Here is a 21,197-nt window from a genome sequence, read left to right on the forward strand (position 1 = left end):
AATATTAAAAAATCAGAAACGAATATAAAATGTGATTATTAAATAGTGGATAAAAAAATAATATGCTAGTAGAAATAAAGACATACACATCTCATTAAAACTGGGCCAATATATTTCGATCGATTCATTCGACCGTATTCATGTTTAAATTGTATTTTAGATATAACATTTTTTCTGTTCATATCTAAATATACGGATCTAACTTGCTTTTGTATCTCGTGGTAGTCCGTTATATTCTCTCAAGACGGGTACATTAGGCGGAACATGTCTTGAACGTATGGAGGGCGTAAACGATTCAAAGTATATTTCATCTCAAAAAGAAGTATTATTATTATTGTACTGTAAAGTAATCGCTTGTCAAGGCCTTGTAGCCACTCAAGGATAAGGGCTAAGGAATGTCAGGTTAGACTACACCGTGGTGATCGGTGATTGTAAGAATTTGGTAGGAATTAATTTAATATAGAGAGCAGCTTATCAGGGACTTGGTAATGGTGGACTTAAAAAATAACCATGTTATAGGCAGCATGAAATCAGCCCCGCCGTATCGTGTTCCACAAACGATCAATCCTTGGAAAACTGTTCTGTTCATAGAATTTTCATTTAGTTTTATGCACAGATATAAATAAGGGAGATTGCCGATTCTGTTAATAGTAAAAATAAATAATGCAGTTTTTGTAAAGAGAGTCGTAGGTTCAGCTAGTTATTTCTAGTGTTCATTAACTTGCTTGGCGATAAAAAAGACTAAAATACAAGTATCTATATATTACAATAGAAGAATGCGAGCATAAAAAATAATATGGTTAAGCTTAAACGTGGAAAAGAAAACGACAAGATATTCTAGTAAGAAATATAATAAAACCTTAACTTAAAATATTGTAGCATTAAGAATTGATCATATAATGTTAAATTGAATTTTAAAAAATCTTAACGCTGCAATATTTTAAGTTATAAATTTATTATATTTTTTACTCGAATATCATCCATATTACTTCCGAATATCTTCCATATTACTTTTCATGCGCACATTTTTCTATTGTAATCTATGAGTTTCTAGGCTTCCATAACATTCACTTGTCCTTTGTTTAATTTCAGTCTTATTTTTTTGCCCCCATAAACTTAACATACACGTATGAAATAACAATGAACGGCACTCGTTTGCTTTCATTCTCTCTGTTTCACTTGTTACTTCTCTTTTCACGAGAGCGGTGAATTAGTAGCAACATTAGTCGCTAAAGCGACGTGGTTCCTATGAAAACCACTCAGAAAAAACGTCTCTTACTTCCTTACGTTTTGTTTACGATTTTGAACACCAGTAAATTCATTATAACTTTTGTTTTACTGAACGAAAATTGAAAATTATTTTTCACAATATAGCTTAGAAGGTGATCTATAAACTGCAATAATTGTTTGAAATTTGGTCGAAAAAATGGGTGACCGGTGAGGCTTTAAAGCAGTTTTAAATGATTAAAACTGCCACTTAACCATATATTAAAACACGGTAGCGTTTGAATGATAAAAGAAAGAACTTCTATGTATACAATTTCTGCAAAACAAAGTAGTGAAGCTCTTCTGGATAGATTTATCGAAATCAAAAACTGGAACTCTTGTATTTTAAAGAGAAGAGCTATGAGGAAGTCACTGTCACATGTTAAACTTTTGTCCTTACATGTTAAACTTTTGTCCTCTATGGCCACGCTCTGTATCTAATAATAAAAAAAAAAACGCTCTTTTAAACGCTGCGTTACCTCGAATAAAGACTGTATTTTGTTATAATCTGCTTTGCTCAAACGTTATTGCTCAGTGTCCCATTTAAGTTTACTGGTAGTTTAAACGTTATTGCTCAATATCCCGTTTCCATGGATAAATACACATCACTGTGCTTTTTTATATTATTGTATACAAGATAATGTACTCAGCATCTTAATGTGTAGTAAAAGATAAATTGAAATTTATGCACAGTGTTGGACGGGAGCCATTAATACGGGATGACATTTTATAAGAAATATAGTCTTCATTCAATAATAATTAATATACTTAGTAGGTGTTATATGTCACATAAAAAATCCTAAATACACTTCTAAGAACTTATAAATCTTATAACACGAAAGTATATATACTAAGCGGTGTATACATACTCCCAAAGAATTTAATACGCTATATATATGTATATATATATATATATATATATAAGGTTAATCTATAAATGCATTATTACACTTGGTCAGTTACATATGCTGAATAAGAAGTGCTCCATATTCTTAATCGATCAAATGTGTTTAATAATATATGGTTGAACGATAAAATTGTCGCTCAAAAATGACATGATTCCACTTCCGTTTAATAAAAACCGGTTTTCTTTTTATGTTGCAGATTATGTACTAGTTGACCTGTTATGTACAATTCCCAAGAGCGATAACAGCCTTCTATCATGTCTGAAAATGACACAAAGTTCACTAAGCGAAATCGGAGAAGCGCCACTCTACAACTCATGCTCTCTATCAATCCAAGTTATGAAAATAAGACCATTTCCAGCACCTTCAAAATGCAAATTCATCCGTTTCAACGCTTGATGGCACAGCTCAATGAATCGGACGAAACACGGTTATGGGTTTTGGTGTGGTTTCAAGTGAGGGCAACATCATACAACCTCGCATCTTCGACGTCGACTTGAAAGTCTACACTAAAATGTACCTCGATGTGCTGAAGAGTGTATTGCTCTCCAGGTGCAATCAGGTGGCCACTGACAGACCTTTAGTGTGGTAGCAAGATTCGGCGCCGGTGCAGAAGCCTAAAAAGATCCAGGCTTGACTTCAGAAGAGTGATACGACTCTATACCCTTCTCTCACTGCACCTTCTTTCCTGACTACTGGACTACTTCATTTGATAATACGTCGCGAATATAACCAACATGACCTCCCGCAACACCAAAACCAGCCAAGTCGCCGGCATCCGCCGAGTATTTGCCGAGGTTCCGCCGGCTCTTGTGGAAAAAGCATGCTCCAGTTCCCTGAGAATGTTAGGCCGACGAGTTTGAAGGTAGAATTCTCAGTTATTTGTCATGAATATCGATGGTTGGAGAGGAGTGTTGTAATTTTTAAAAGAGAGCAGCTTAGTCATTAGGATTAAATGTTACCATCCATTTGTGGCCCCATTCAACTACAACCTGTAGGTCATTTTCTAACGATTCTGCCGTTGTCTTAGATTTATGTACGTCCTTTTTTCCTCGTATATGTTTATAGAGCGACGTATCATCAACAAATACACACATCTCAGGCACAATGTTATCAAGGAGGTCATTTATGAATTTCAGGAATAATAGTGGTCCAAGTATTGACAACTGAGGCACTCCTGCAATAATGTTATGCTGATGGAATGTACGTCCATCACTGACAACCTGGATTGTCCTATTGTCTAAGAAGTATCTAATTATATGTAGCATACGTCTAGTCATGCCGTACAATTTAATTTTTCATTAGTAGCCCTTTGTGCCAGACTTTGTCAAAGGCCTGGGATATATAAAAGGCTATAGCCTGGCTTCGCCCGCCTTATCCAGTGCACAGTATATGCTTTCCAAAATGCCTGTTAAAATATCTACGCTTAAATATGAATGGTTAAATTGATTCACGTTTCGCATTTATTATTATATTATATTGGACACAATATATAGTAATAATTCAAAAAAGTTTTTTTTAAAAATGACTCGTGTGCAACCACCGAGAATCGAAACCAAAACGTTTAGCTAGAGTTATTACGTTACGTATGCATATTCGTAATGGCAAATTCCTTTTTTTTAATTTTCGCAATTTTGCACAGATTTTTCCTGGCTAAAATCCAAATATAAAGATTTTCATAGGTTCGAATCCCTATATATTAAATTTAATGTCTGTAGACCCAAAGCAGACAGAGGAGTTTTGTACGCAAATTCTTTTAAACAAATATATATTTTCAGACATAAGTATATATATAGAAAGAGGTTTGTGTTTACCACAAAAATTTACGCAAATATTACGCAAGTATAAATCATGCAGAATATTTACATTAATATAATTACACTTTACAGTTAACTAAAGATGATCATCGCATAAGAAAACTGAAAAAAAAACTAATAAGGAATCAGTTAAATAAATGCTTAAAAGAATATGTAAATTAGCTAGATCTTTTGCAGATGAATGCAATTCTACGACCCATATATAAGAAAGTTGAATTTTGTAAAAATAAATAGAAAACGTGACTTTAGTATGGATATCAATACACACACAAATAAAAATTAATAGGAGTATAAAAAATTATGTTTAGGATTACTTAAATCACAGTAAATATTTACTTATATTTCTGGATTTTATCTCCAAATTATTGTTTTTATATTTAATTTGGTTTGTAGAATTAATTATTTAATAATTTCTTTGAAACATTATTTACAATTTTTACTATTGATATGATACTCAGTTCGAACAACAAAAGTTTAATATTAGTCCTCGCGCGAAAGTACAGGACACAAAATGTTTTAAATAATAATAATAATAGAATAACAATAACAAAGTCTTTTGCTAGCGAGGACTATTATTGAGCGTAACCAGTTATACAGTCCTTTTGAAATTTTCATCTCTATTTTTTTCGTTATCTACTGAATATTTTTGATGAAACCTATATGAAATATGTTCCTTATTAAATTGTAAAGATTTTCTATTCTGAAAGAAGTTTTTTAAAAATTAATCTAAAAAAGTTATTTTAAAGTTTTTGTTTCGTATTATTCAGACATGTATGACAAAGAGAGAGAGTTGCAAAAAAGAGTTGTAGTGTGAGGAGAATTACAAACCGAAACAGAGAGAATATTCAGACCTGTAATAATACAAAGAGGGGGTTGCAAAAATGAGTTGTGGTGTGAGGAGAAATACAATCTGAAATAGAGAGTAGCAGAGTTTTTATAAATACATACAAAATCACATTCATCTTTTTTTTTAAATCAAAATTAATAAATGAAATAAAATATAATCTTAAAAAGTTCTAGGCGATCAAGCAAACATATACATACATACAGTTATATATTGGTAGCTTAAATTTTCGACCCAAACCGATTAACAAGTTTTCCATATCTCTGAATACCCTTTATGTAAAATTTCAAATGTTTAGACCAGAAATTGTCTGAGTAATTTGCACAGGTCATTTTTAAAAAGAAAATTGACCCCTATTATGACCACTTACCATTTATTGTTTTGGGCAAAAATCAAGTTCTTAAGTTACATCCATCTCCAAGGAACCTATATCTAATATTTCAATTGTTTATACCGAAAATTGGCGGATGAGTTTGTAGAGTTCTTAAAGGTTAAATCGTTTAACTTTAACCCCTTAACAGCCACATTTCTGGCCGAAAACGGATTAAAAGATATTCCCAAATCTACATTACTCTGTATATCAAATTTCGAGTCTGTAGACTGAAAATTGACAGAGTTATTGTGTCGGAAAATGTACACAGACAGACGGATGCACACACAGAGACAGACACGTTCACTTATATATATATATATATATATATATATATATATATATTTTACACAGTGATCACCACTTATCAAGGCCCGGAAGCCACACAGGGATAAGGGTTATAGCAAGTACATTACGTTAGTGTGGAGATTTGATGAAGTGTTTACTTAAGGGGGCGGTTCATTAGGAATTTGTTAACATTGGACTTGAAGACATCCAAGTTGTAGTCCGGTGGGAAGCAGGCAGACGGAACAGAGTTCCACAGGTGTGCAGTTCTAAGAAAGAAGCTCTGTTCATGGAATCCGCGTTTTGATCTAGGCACAGATATAGAGTGGGGGACATTTTTCACAGTGGATTCAGCTAGACGGGTGTTTTTCGTGTAAGATTGGCGAGGGGGGACCAGAGATTGGAGTTCAGACGAGCACCTGCCATTGAAATAACGATAAAACAAGGATAGGCTCGCAACATCTCTTCTGTGGGAGAGAGGTTGCAGGGTAGAGAAAAGGGCATCCCCCACTAAGCCACGAAGTCTATTTTGTACTCTGTCAAGGCAGGATAGGCTGTTTTTAGCAGCTCCTGCCCAGATATGGAAACAGTATTCCATCCTTGGACGTACTTGGCTTTTATATAGATAGAGAATTGCATCAGTAGTGAGATATCTTCTGGAGCGGTAGAAGGATCCCACCATCTTTCCAGCGACCTTGGCAACAGACTTGATGTACGTGTTCCATTTCAGATCAGGAGTAAAGGTCAAACCCAGAAGCTTGTCAAAACACGGAGCCTCACCCAGACGAGAGCCATCCATCACAATTGATGCCAGATGGGTATCAGAGCGTTTATGATGTAAGGATAGGAGTTTGGTTTTGGATGCATTAAAGGTAACCAGCCACATCTTCCCCCACTGAACCACGCTCTCGAGATCAGAGGAGAGAGAATCAGAGAGAACTTTGTCATTTAAAGCCTTTGATGTGTTGCCGTAGATGGTCGTGTAATCAGCATAGATGTCAACGAATGATTTAAGTATGTGTTTAGGGAGGTCATTGATGTAGATCAGGAAGAGAGTTGGGCCCAGGATTGACCCCTGAGGGACTCCAGCATTTATATTGCAGGCCTCCGATTTTTGTCCATCTACCACTACTCTTATGAGCCTATTGGAGAGAAATAATTTAATGATATATATATATATATATATATATATATATATATATATATATATATATATATATATATATATATATAAGAGGCTATATGTCTGTCTCCATATTTTTAAACTCTATCTTCTCCTAAAATAATTTATCCTTTACGGACTCTTTTAATAATTATTATAATAAATACTTATATCAGCTCCTTTAAGAAACTCGTTTATTATCGTTAAGCACTTTCTGTCGAAATAAAGTCAGTAAATTTAGCTCGCATGTGCAGATTATGATATAATTATTAGATCACTCTGACAAACGTTAAAAATATTTAAAAATATAAATTTCAAAATTTCAACAATATTTCTCGCAGTTAACGGTGACGGAATGAATTTGGTTCTTGTTAATGGAGTCAGAGATTGCTTCGTTGGTTCGAATCTATCGACCGGTGTTAATCGTGACATCTTTCTCTGATCATTCCCGAAAGAATGAAACACTAGTGTCTGTAGGTATTTAATACTTATTATAGTACACGATTATATATATATATATATATATATATATATATATATATATATATATATATATATATATATATATATTGATATACATATATATATTGATATAATGATTCATAATTTTTTTAATTGAAAATCAGTTTCAAAAGGAAAAATACAAACAACATCAATAGTTTGTTAGATTGTTCCGGAGACGATGTTTTAGTGAAATAGACAATATGTCTTGAACAACAATTTTATAAAAAGATTTTTTATATTAAAAAAAGTCTCCTAATCAGCAACAAAAAAAAAGAAAAAAATGCGGGTGGGGGTGGGGGGGGTTAAAGACACCAAATAAACTAGCATTTTATATTAGAGCAGATATTCCCTTTTCCGCCCGTTTTTAGAATTAGTTCTTATTTTAGTCCATCTATTTTTGACATGTTGTTAAAATTTGTCTATTAATATATATATATTATTAATATTTTTTACTAAAAATATTTGTAAATTCGGTCTTGTTCATATATCAATAAAATTAAAGTCAATATTAATTGATTTAATTAATTAGCTTAATGGTTATCAGTTTTCATCATTGAGCATGCATATAATATTTTTGAAAAATCAAGACAATAAAATATAAAATCAGAATATCATATGGTGTATTTCCTTAACTGATACAATTGTTTCGTAAGCATTTGAACAAATTTAAACATATTAAAAAATATTTCTAAAATAAAATGTTCTAAAAAAGAAATACGAACATGAGGTGGTTGCTCAGTTGGATCAGTATTAAAAAAAAGGAAATAAAGAAATAAAACGAGGACCGTCAAATTGCTTGATCCTTTTTTTACAAGGTGGTCACCACTTATCAAGGACCGGAAGCCACTCGGGGATAAGGCTTATTGCGTGTATAGTACATTAGTGTTGAAATCCTTTAAAATAGGGATTATGACTATATCCGTATATATATGATGAATGCACTTGTGTCTGAAGAGTAGTTATTTTTGTATTGTTATAATGTTTAAATTTCTCCAAATAGTTGTGAAACAATTGTATCACATAAGGACATACACCATATAATGTTCTTATTTTATATATTGCTGTATTGATTTTGCAAAAATATTATATATATATATATATATATATATATATATATATATATATATAGTAATTTATAAAATATATATGGCGATTAAACTACACTGAATATTCGGCGTTTCATCCACTATAGGATTCGTCAGGCTTATGCGCAAATTCTGTGGTTGTTTCTTGTTTTTATATATGTTGAGGATTTTAGTTAGCCAATCAGCTTTCTAGTATCCACCGCGCCCCTTCCTATCTGCCAATGGGCATGCATTTTATCGAACAAAGGATCTAGGTTAGTGGTTTAAGGCAGACGATTTTCCTCATTTCTGCTCTTTTTTTTATATATAAATATACATATGTGTACACACATACATGCACACATACATACATATATACATATATATATAAATATATATATATGTATATATATATATATATATATATATATATATATATATATATATATATATATGGGGGCATGTGTGTGTATCTATTAGATTGGCAAGAGGTTTTCGCTATAATACCATTAGTTCATATATCATTTTAAGGCGAATTTTTCGATTTATTCTTTCCTTTCAAAACGTTAAAGACAAGAGCGAAAAAAGTAAATTAGTACAATTTTCTTATTTCAATTCAAGCTTAACTGAAAATCTGCTGAAACAACTCACCATATAAAAGAAGCGTTCGTTCAAGAAACTACTACTAAACTCACAGTACGATGATGATTCAGGAAATTTCGTGGAGATCTCTCACCTACCAACTACCAGTTTTTAAGGCATTGCTACAACTTTCTGCGTAAGAAATTCTACAAAAACCTAAACGCTATCACAAACGTCTCCAGCTATTTTATCACCACCTAAATGAAGGATTTTTACGTGATTCTGAGTTGGCAAACGTATCTTAATTCTCTCTCTCTCTTTCTCTCTCTCTCTCTCTCTCTATATATATATATATATATATATATATATACAAAACTTATTCGAGGGTAAAAGTTACATTTGTTCGCTACAAACAGCCATCTGTTTCAGTCAATGAGACTTCGTTAGGCAACCTTGAACGATTCGACGCCATAGAAAAAGGTCTTCTTTTCTATGGCGTCGAATAGTTCAGGGTCGCTTGAAAAAGTCTTATTGACTGAAACAGATGGATGTTTGTAGCGACCAAATGTAACTTGTACCCTCGAAAAAATGATTTAAAAAATTTTGCTCTTGTTATAGAGCACTATCTGCAAACTCGTTGTATTCCTTAGTCCCTATTTTTGAAAATCTCAAACCTGAACTTATATATATATACTAGTATGGGTGCTCGGCGTTGCCCGGGTATTTGGAGGTGTATGCTGATCAAAAAAAACAAAAAAACGCGGTCAATTTTTAAAAAGTTTGATCCATATTATGACCTCTTAAAATTTATTGTTTTGGGCTCAAATAAAGTTATTAAGTTAGATCCATGTCCAAGAAACCTATATCTAAAATTTCAAGTGTTTAGACCCAAAATTGTTGAACTTTGACCCCTAATCCCAAAATGTCTGGCTAAAAAACCGATCACATAGATTTTCACAAATCTCAGTACACAGTATATCAAATTTCGAGTCTGTAAACAAAAAATTGACAGAGTTATTGCGTAGGGAAATATACACAGACACACACACACACACACACAGACAGACACTTTTATATATATATATATATATATATATACAAGTATAGGTGCCCGGCGTTGTTTGGAGGTGTATGCTGAGAAAAAAGGGTCAATTTTTTAAACTTTGACCCCTTTCTTGACCCCTTGTTAATTTACTGTTTTGGGCTCAAATCAAGTTATTAAGTTAGATCCATGTCCAAGGAACCTATATCTAAAATTTCACGTGTTTAGACCCAAAATTGTATGAGGTGTTTGGTAGAGTTTTCAAAGGTCAAATCGTTGAACTTTGATCCCTTAATCGACAAATTTCTGTCCGAAAACCAATCACATCGATTTTCCCAAATCTCAGTACCCTGTATATCAAATTTCGAATCTGTAGGCTTAAACTTCACAGAGGTATTGTGTATGGAAATGTACACAGACACGCAGACACAGAGACAGACACAGAGACACACACGGAGACACTTTCAATTATATATATATATATATATATATATATATATATTTATATATATATATATATATATATGGGGGTTGTGTGCGGGTGTGTGTGTGTGTGTGCGAGCGGATGTGTGTATCGGTTTGTTAAAGACTATGTATTTACATATGTGTGTAACCAGATGATTGAGATGAGGCTTGGCATATAGCGAAGAAATATATCATATTTATTACTTAAAGTGTACAGACGAGTAACATTTGCCTATATATCTGAATATGTGTTTACAGTTATTTCTTTCGTGCCTCTTTTTTCCATACACCGTGTGAATGTATATTATACGTATCCACCATCATGTGTTCGTTGTATCTACAGCAAATCAGCTCGACTAACCATAGAAAGGCTCGAATCTGATTGGGTACGTATACAATACGCTACGAAGATCCGGTTGAAATTACATGCTATTTTTGATCTTTTTAAAGTTATGTTTATGTTGTTATTTTTAACGATAATTATATCAACTAGCAACATTCGAGGAAATTCCGCATTTTCTGAAAATTTTAAAAACACATCTATATAACAGTGAAAGTGTCTGTGTGCCTGTGTGTCTGTCTGTGTACATTTTCCTACGCAATAACTCTGTGAATTTTCAGTTTACAGACTCAAAATTTGATATACAGGGTACTGAGATTTGTGAAGATATTTGTAAACCGTGTTCGGCCAGAAATTTGGGTATTAAAGGGTCAAAGTTCAACGATTTGACCTTTGAGAAGTCTACCAAACTCCACCGCCAATTTTGGGTCTAAACACTTGGAATTTTAGATATAGGTTCCTTGGACATGGATCTAATTAATAACTTGACTTGAGTCCAAAACAATAAATGCCAAGGGGTCATAATATGGGTAAAATTAAAAAAAACTGACCGCTTTTTTATGCTCAACATAGACATCCAAACACCCGGGCAACGCCGGGCTGAAATGCAAGTCTATCTATCTATATATCTATAAAAGTAAACGTGTGTGTGTGTCTGTGTGTGTGATGTGTGTGTCTGTCTATGTACATTTCCCTACGCAATAACTCTGCCAATTTTTAGTCTACATACTTTAAATTTGATAATGTTAGGGGAAATTATAGGAGTCAAAGTTAAAAAAAATTACCTTTTTTTTTGCTCAGCATACACCTCCAAACACCCGGGCTAGGCTGGGCTGATATGCTAGTCCTTTATACACTTATAAATTCGGTTTTCTTTTGTGTGTATCGATATTCATATTAAAAACCTTCTTTTCTTTTTATTTATAAGAAAATACAATTCCATTATATCTTGGTTGTGGAATTGTATTCACAAGCAAACGATCTAGCTAATTTGCATATTCTTTCAAACAGTCATTTTAATTAATCCCCTATTAGTTGCTTCGGTTGGATAATCATCTTTAGTGCACTATTACCTGTAATTATATTGTAATTATATTCATGCAGATATTCTACATGATTTATACTTGCATAATATTTGCTGAAAAAGTTTATAGTAAACACAAAATTGTTTCCATATATATTTATGTATACGTATATATTTTTGTTAAACAAATATATCTATCTATCTATCTATCTATCTATCTATCTTTTTCTTAATTATATTTTCACCCCAAACAAGGCATATAGCCACTTTGTTGTAGGGGGCTACTATCAGGGACATGGACATCAGGGCTACTGTGTAGAGAGTTGGGAAGCAAGATGTCGGTTCACGTTGCACTTGAACTTCTGCATGTCAGTACAGTTGGGGAAGCAGGAACACGGCAGGAAATTCTAAAGTCTAGCTGTCCTGGGGAAGAAACTACAGGAGTAGAACGCTCTCTTACATCTAGGGATCTTTACTGTGAAGGGGTGAGATTTAGCTGTTTGTCGGGTTTGTCAGGTGTATTTACGTCGAGGGGGCACAAGTGCTTGCAGAAAAGTACTTGTAGAAAAGGCAGAGCGATGCAACATTTCGTCGATAGGACAGGGGCTGAAGTTTAGATGACAGTTCAGGATCTATCAGATTGGCGACTCTCTTTATAACTTTGTCTAGGAGCGAGAGACTAGTGGTAGATGCACCAGCATAGAGGTATAGGATACTTTCGGGCGTTAGTATCTTTCTAGCACGGTAGAGAGAACCTATCCTCTTCACAGCGGTCCCGTGCGATACTCCCGATGTAATTGTTCCAACTCATGTTTCCTGAGAGCGTTAGGCCGAAGAGTTCAAAGGATGTACTTTCAGATAAAGAGTCATTGGCCATTGCTATTGGTGGTAGAGAAGGTTTCTTGTAATTATTTAAAGAAACGAGTTTAGTCTTGGCAACATTGAATGTGGCCATCCAGTTATGTCCCCACGTGTGTGTGTGTGTGTGTGTGTACATTTTACTACGCAATAACTTTGTTAATTTTAAGTCTACAGACTCGAAATTTGATATACAGGGTATTGAGATTTGGGAAAATCTGTGTGATCTGTTTTCGGCCAGAAATTTTGCTTTTAAGAGGTCAAAGTTCAACGATTTGACTGTTGAGAACTCTACCAAACTCCTCCGACAATTTTGGGTTTAAACACTTGAAAATTTAGATATAGGTTTCTTGGACACGGATTTAACTTAATAACTTGATCTGAGCCCGAAACAACAAATTTTAAGGAGTCATAATATGGGTCAAATTAAAAAAAAATGACCTCTGCGGTCTCTTCCAAGTTACTAATATAAAATATAACATTACTAATATGCCATTTTTGAAAGCTAAATATATCAGTATAGACGTGGCATCTCCACAAGAAGTTTTGCCTGTGCATCATGGTACACACTATTTTCCGTAAAATTTTGCAAAACATCGATTCTTAGAGTGGCTATTTCAATTTGTTACCTAATTCTTAAAAAAATAAAAAAAAGTTTTTTTCACAATTTTTTATAGTTATGATTTTTAAAAATAAGTATGAGAGAGAGAGAGAGAGAGAGAGAGAGAGAGAGAGAGAGAGAGAGAGAGAGAGGGGGATTAAGAAAGTTTCTTCCAAACCCTTTTTTTTTAGACGGGAATATTCACCGGTCACGTAAGAGAGATGGTCACAAAGTAGGTGTTCAATTTAGTAGAAAGTTAAAATTGAAAACTGATTTCGGACGATAAAAGTCATAATTTTTTTCTTTTTTTTGCATGGTAGTCACCACTTATCAAGGCCTGCAGGCCACTCGGGGATAAGTCTTATTGCGTGTACAGTAATCAATGGGATCATATCGTAGTAATCGTTACTAATGAAAATTTGATAATGTGGATTATTTAATGGGGCGGTTTATCAGGAATTTGTTTATGTTGGACTTGAATATATCCAAGTTGTAGTCAGGTGGGAAGCAGACAAACAGAAAAGAGTTCTACAGGCGTGGACTTCTAAGCTTTGTTCATGGAACCTTCGTTTTGATTTTGGCACAGATAAAGAAAATTGGGAAACTTATTGACAGTGGTTTCAGCTAGACGGGTGTTTTTCGTGAAAGATTGGCGAGAGGGGGGCAGAAATTGGCGCTCAGGCGAACACTTGGCACGGAAATAACGATAAAACAAAGACAGGCTCGCGACGTCTCTTCTGTGGGAGAGAGGTTGCAGGGAAAAGAAAAGGGCATCCCCCACTAAGGCACGAAGTCTATTTTGTACTCTGTAAAGACAGGATAAGCTATTTTTAGCAGCTCCTGTCCAGATGTGGCAACAGTACTCCATCCTTGAAAGTACTTAGCTTTTATATAGATAGAGAATTACATCAGCAGTGAGATATCACCTGGAGCGGTCGTTTTTGTTTTAATCGTAAAATTTAGATTGTAATCGATGAAATTAACATGAAAAATGCACCACCTTAGGGAAAACTGCCGATTGGGTTCTCATTGCTCAAACCAAGACATTAAGGAGGCAAACAGCACCGCCATGCGATAGGTTAATTTCTATTGCGATAAGATATGATGATGATGAATAAGTGACTTGTACTGTTTTCTTCTGCCATCATGAACTCTGATGAAATAAATAAGGGGAAACAACTCAAAACAAAGTGTCGGTGTCAAAATCAACCTGTTCAATACAGTTAACTTATTGCGGTATCGTTAACTTGCCATTAAATTAGTAATTGAACTAAAGTGTTATAAAACTAAATGTCGTGAATGTAATCATGTTTCTTTATAAAATTAATAAAAGTAAATATTAATTAACTATTAAAAATACTAAAATGGCTGACTTGTCCCTATTTACTTGTCTCCTCCATGGCAAAGTTAGACACAAGGTTGGTGTAGAGGTGGAATCGAACCCAAGACGCCCAGTTACAAGACCAGAGTGGTCTTGGTGTAACACCCCCATAGAAGTAGACACGGCCGCTCGCATGAGAGGCGGGAGCAGACTACTTAAAGAAGACATTCACGGCAACCGGTGTGCTTTCAAATTTACGTTGTCTTGCCGACACAGGAAATCTGCTACAAACAACGTTGGAATATGGACGAACAAACACAGCAGACATTACTTCAACAGATCCTTGAGCTACAGCAGGAGAACATCGCAAGAGACAGAGGACAGTATAGCAAGCCACTTACAAAGAGACCCGACAGACCTACCATAGAACCGAACTCAAGTGATGGTGACTGGGGGATATTCTTTGACTGCTGGAATAGATACAAGGAGATGTGTGGGTTGACGGAACCAACAGCGTTAAGAAACGAGCTGAGAACGGTCTGTTCCCTAGAAGTGAACCGGTTGTTGTTCGACATCGTAGGAGCAGAAATACTGAACTCCGTTACAGAACAGCTGTTACGACATATAAAGCTCGTAGCCGTCAAGAGGCTACACAGTGTACCGGTAAGAATTCAGCTCCGTAAAGCAGAAGGAGGAGTAATCGGTTACGGACTTCGTGGCACGACTTCGATCAGTCCCAAGATTCTGCGACTATTCAGTGACTTGTCCGAACGGGATAGGATGCGGTCGAAAAGTCAGCTACTCCAACGATATGGTAACAGGACAAATGGTTGTAGCGCTGAAAAACCTGAAGCATCAAAGCAAGGTGCTGTCGGAGGCTGCGACGCTTACGGACTGGAAGCATGCCGCATGTTCGTTTTGGGATGTCCAGAGCCGTTAGTCACCGTGGACCATAAGCCCTTGGATAAGATCTTCTCGGACAAAGCTCTGGAGGACATAAAGAACCTAAGACTATTCAACTTGAAAGAACGGTCCTTGATGTACAAATTTCGAATAAACCATCTCCCTGGCAAACTCAATGCGGCACCAGATTTTACATCGAGATGCCCAGTAACGCTAAGCCAGGGGAAAGCAAACGAAAAGGACATCGCACAAACCATGGATAGTACCATGATCGTCATTTAATTCCGCCTATGAGCAGGACGCCAAATTAAGAGCAATAACATGGGACAAAATTGTGGCTGCAGCTGCTACTGACGAGGAATGCCGTACCCTCGCCGAATTCATACAAAATAAATGGTTTCCCTAAATCTCGGCACGAACTGCCGGAGACAATTCGCCGGTTTTGGCATATGAAAGAGGAGCTATATGGCTTGGAAGGGGTGACGATGATGGAAAATAAATTCCTCATACCCAGAAAACTACGTGCGAATCGCTCCATTTGGCGCATCAGGGCATCAATGGAATGTTGGCAAACGCTAGACAGCAGCTGTTTTAGCCAGGACTGGACGTGAGCATTCTAAAGACCCGGGCCCAATACAAAGTATGCAACGTAATGGCTCCGTCACAACCTAGGGAACCCCTAATGCAGTCCTCGAACCCCGAGTTTCCATTTCAGAAGACGGTGACGAACTTTTTCGATTTACGAGGGAAGAACTTCCTAGTATATGCAGATAGATACACCGGATGGTAGAAGTCACTCTGATGTCGTCCGGGAATGCCAAGGCCACATGTTACGCCCTACGAAACTAGTTCTGCACCTACAGCGTCCCTGAGGAACGGTCAACCGTTTGACTCCAGTGAATATAACAGGTCCCTCGATAATTGGGGCATAAGTAAACGAACATCATCGGAATAATACCCTCAAAGCGACGGGAGAGTAGAATTGGCCGTTAAAAGAGCTAAAAAGATACTTATTGATAGAACGGACAGTTGAGATAGCCTATGCTATAACCGGGCAGCTCGGTTCCTACTGACTCATCGCAACACCCCGGTACAAGACCTAAATATGTCTACGGTCGCGTGATAAAGGACAATCTCCCAGTGCTCCACAACCGATATCGAATCCATAAACGCTGGAGATAAATTAGTCATTATAGGGAAACAGCGATGGCAAAAAGGCACTTACGGAATGAAAGGTGAATACAATCTAAAAAAAAAGTCACCCATTCAGGAACTGAAAATCGGGGAAACAGGTTCAAAACCAAATTGGTCCACACCAACTCCGATGGGCAAAGCCAGGAAGGGTGGTGGAAACGCTGAGTAACCGGCAGTATAATGTACTAATTGATGGGAGTAACCAGTCGTAATCGAAGATTTGTTCGAAAAATAAACCCCCTGGTAGATACTCCTTGTCATTCGATACCTGAGGAGCCACCAGGAATGTTGGATACCATAGACAACCTAACAGGGCCCGAAATACCGGGGCAATGGTCCTCCACGTGTACGGATCAACACCAACCCGAAACGTCCGACACTCTACCAGAACAGATGGAAGTGGATGACACAGCATCCCCTGGGACGATGAAAGTTGAGGGAGATCAACCGGTGCGTCGTAGCAGAAGGATGACGCGACCATCCAGGAATCTATCGCCACAGACATGGGGCACGTCGCACGACTACTCCAGAGCATCAAATCATTGGACCACAACACGAGTATGGGGGAGGGTGTGTAGAGGTGGAATCAAACCCAAGACGCCCAGTTACAAGACTAGAGAGGTTGGGCGCCACACCCCCATAGAAGTAGTTTCGCCCGCTTGCATGAGCGGCGAGAGCAGGCTACTTAAACAAGACATTCACGGCAACCAGTGTGCTTTCAATATACGTCGTGTTGCCAACACTTTACAGTCGGTTTTAATGTGGGGAAAATCCAGCTCCCTCAAACGGGGAACTCTAGATAGGAACAAAAATTAAAATTGTCTCAGTCTAGAAGAATTTTTCCTCCATTGAGAGAGGGCAGAAAAAAGAAGTGTGGTATCAGAACATATGCTACACTTTGCTCTTAGTCAAAATGCGATCTGATTTGTTTACGAAGAAACTGAAACATACTTGGTGAAATAAATTGTATTTATTAATAGGATGTTTTAAAAGTTCATTTTAGTTGTATCGCAGTTTCTATTTTCAATAATATTGAATACTATAAACATATTTTTTAAGAATATGGACCGTGCTGAAATAATTACGTTATTAATTAGAAAACTAATCTTAACATAATGAACTTTAGATTCGTGCAAACTGAATGGCCGATCCCCGAAATGTATAAACATGTTGGCCCCTCCCCTTAACTTAAAACTTCGTCAAAATTCAGACAAATTTTTAATGAAATCTTCAGTATTTAACAATTGACGATCTCTGTATATAATAGACTCATTTAAAAAAAATCTTAATTAGAATTATTTTATGGACATAAAAAATACCCCGACAAGAATATTAAGAAAAAACGCATGAATTTATTTCTGCTTTTTTATTATGAAAATAAAGCATCGTAGATGTTAATAACACATTTTGGTACTTATGCACTTATTTTACTGTGCTGAAATAATAAGATTAAGAAAGTTATTCTTAACATGCGAGGGAGGCACAGATAAAGAGTAGTCAAAATTACTGACAGTGGTTTCAGTTAGACGAGTGTTTTTCGTGAATGTTAGGCGAGGAGGGACCATTGATTGGACCTCAGACGAGCACTTGCCATTGAAATGACGATGAAGCAGACACAGGCTCGCAAGATCTTTTCTGTAGGGAGAAGTTGCAAGCAATTAAAAAGGGCATTTCCCACTAAGCTACGACGTCTATTTTGAACTCTGTCAAAACAGGATATGCTGCTTCTTGCAGCTCCTGCCCAGGTTTGGAAATGGTACTCAATCCTTGGACGTACTTGGCATTTATATAGATAGCGGATTGCATCAGCAGTGAGATATCTTCTGGAGCGGTAGAACGATCCCACAATTTTCCAGTGATCTTGGCAACAGATTTGATATACGTGTTCCATTTCAGATCAGGAGTAAGGGTCAATCCCAGAAGCTAATAAAAATATGGGGTTTCCCCAAAATGGGAGCCATTCATATCGATTGATGAGGTAAAGATAGAAGCTTAGTTTTAGATGCATTAAAAGTAACCAGCCACCTCTATTGTACCACGTGCTAAAGATCAGAGGAGACATAATCAGAGAGATCTTGGTCATTTACGGCCTTTCATTTGTTGCCATAGATGGTAGTGTCGTCAGCATAAAAGTTCTACGAATGATCTAAGGATGTGTTTTGGGAGATCGTTGATGTTGATCAGGAAGAGAGTTGGACCCAGGATGGATCTTTGAGGGACTCCAGCATTAGTACTGTGAGCTTCCGATTTCTGTGATTTAATAATTGAGAATACATTTCCAGCTATGCCGTAGCTGGAAATCTTGTATGCAATACCCTATCAAAGGTCTTTGATATATCAAGAGCAATTGTCCCAGAAATGAAAGCCTTTGTCCAGAGATTCGCTAAATCTATGAGTTATAACCGTTAGCACATCTTCTGTAGATCTAGCAGAAAGAAAACAATTTGCATGTCACTAAGAAGGTTATTTTGGCTGAAGTGGTTGACTACATGTATCTATCTAATTCTATCTCCTTACTTTTTATTACTCCACTAAAAAAAAACCTTTATATACGGTTATTACCCAGTAATAAATTCTAAACTCGCGTGAAGGTCTCTTCAAATCTAACAAGCTGTTAAGAACAATTAACAACTTCTGGAGAATATACATTCACTCAACATATGTATATACTCAAGTAATTTTAATATCTATATAAATTTATCTCTATACTCTTATACACACGCTAATACATATATATATATATGCCATGTATAAACATATATATATACATGCACATAACAAAGCATATACATGTATACACATACGCATATATATATATATATATATATATATATATATATAGATATATATATATATATATGCGTTTTATTTTTTATTACCGTATCTTTCTGTTAAGTTACATTATTGTTTCAGCTACCCGGCCGTTTTTTTTTTGTTTTTTTTGCCGTCTGTACACCCCCCGGCCTCATTCACTCGTTTACTCTTTCATCCCATAATAACGAACATTTCTGTAAAAGTCTGAGGAAGCTACAGACGGCAAAAAACTCCTCCTCAGACCACAACTCATTTTTTGCAACCCCTCTTTGTAATACAGGGTTATATATTACAGGATTAGTGAATCTTCTGACAAAAGCTTCCTTTCTAGGGCAGTTGCTGAAAACGTAGATTCCATGAACAAAGCTTCTTTCTTAGAACTGCACGCCTGTGAAACTCTGTTCCGTGTGACTGCTTCCCACCTGACTACAACCTGGTTGTCTTCAAATCCAACGTTAACAAATTTCTAATGAACCGCCCTCTTAAGTAAACACTTCATTAAATCTCCACACTAACGTACTGTACTTGCAATAACCCTTATCCCTGAGTAGCTTCCGGCCCTTGATAAGTGGTGACCACCGTGTAAAAAAAAAGTATGAATGAGAAAATCTGATTTTTTTCTTAACAAAAACTTTAAAATATCTTTTTTAGATTAAATTTATTTAAACTTCTTTCAGAATAGAACAGCTTTAAAATTTAATAAGAAACATATTTCATATAATTTTCATTAACAAATATTCAGTACATAGCGAGAAAAATGGATGAAAATTTCAAAAGGACTGTATAACTGGTTATGGTCAATAGTAATCCTCGCCAGCGAAAGTCTTTGTTATTGTTATTCTATTATTATTTAAAACATTTTGTGTCTGCCCTTTCGCGCGAGGACTAATATATATATATATATATATATATATATATATATATATATATATATATATATATATATATATATATATATGCTAGTATATCTATATATATATATATATATATATACTATATGCTAGTATATCTATACAAGTGAAAGTGTCTGTGTGACTGTGTACAGTTCCTTACGCAATAATTCTGGCAATTTTAAGTCTACAGACTCGAAATTTTATATACAGGGTACTGAGATTTGGGAAAATCGATGTGATCGGTTTTCGGCCAGACATTTGGCTGTTAAAGGGTCAAAGTTCAACGATTTGACCTTTCAAAACTCTACCAAACTTCTCCGATAATTTTAGGTCTAAGCACTTCAAAATTTTAGATATAGGTTCCTTGGACATGGATCAAACTTAATAACTTGATTTGAGCCCAAAACTATAAATGTTAAGGGGTCAAAGTTAAAAAAAATTGACCGTTTTTTTTTTGTCAATATACACCTCCAACGGGCAACGCCGGACTGAAATGCTAGTATGAACTAAAATGCATGTATAAAATGTAAAAGAATTTTTTAAATTTTGACGCCTTTAAATCTATTTTAGACGGATAAAATCCCATAAAAAATCCAATCATGGTAGGCCTTTAGCGCCGCTCTGCGACTTTTAGTTTCGGATGAGATAGAGTTTGAAAATATGAAAACAGACAAGCAGACATAGTGAGTTTTATAAATTAGATTAACAGTTTACTCTTAGAAACGCATTACATAGTTGTGTTTATTTTAGAATCTATTAATAACTTGCTGAATAAATCTGTAATTGTATTATCTACTTTACTTTGTAAAATACTAACATTTACTAAATGGTTCTATAATGTCTCTATCACTGTGTAAAAGAATCAGCTATTCTATTCTATTACTAGCGGGGATGCTCGGCGTTTTCTGGTCGTAACGTACGCTTAAATATATTTTAATTCATG

This window comes from Euprymna scolopes, chromosome 22, assembly GCF_053919585.1.
Source record: "Euprymna scolopes isolate OS-2025 chromosome 22, ASM5391958v1, whole genome shotgun sequence".
NCBI lineage: Eukaryota > Metazoa > Mollusca > Cephalopoda > Sepiida > Sepiolidae > Euprymna > Euprymna scolopes.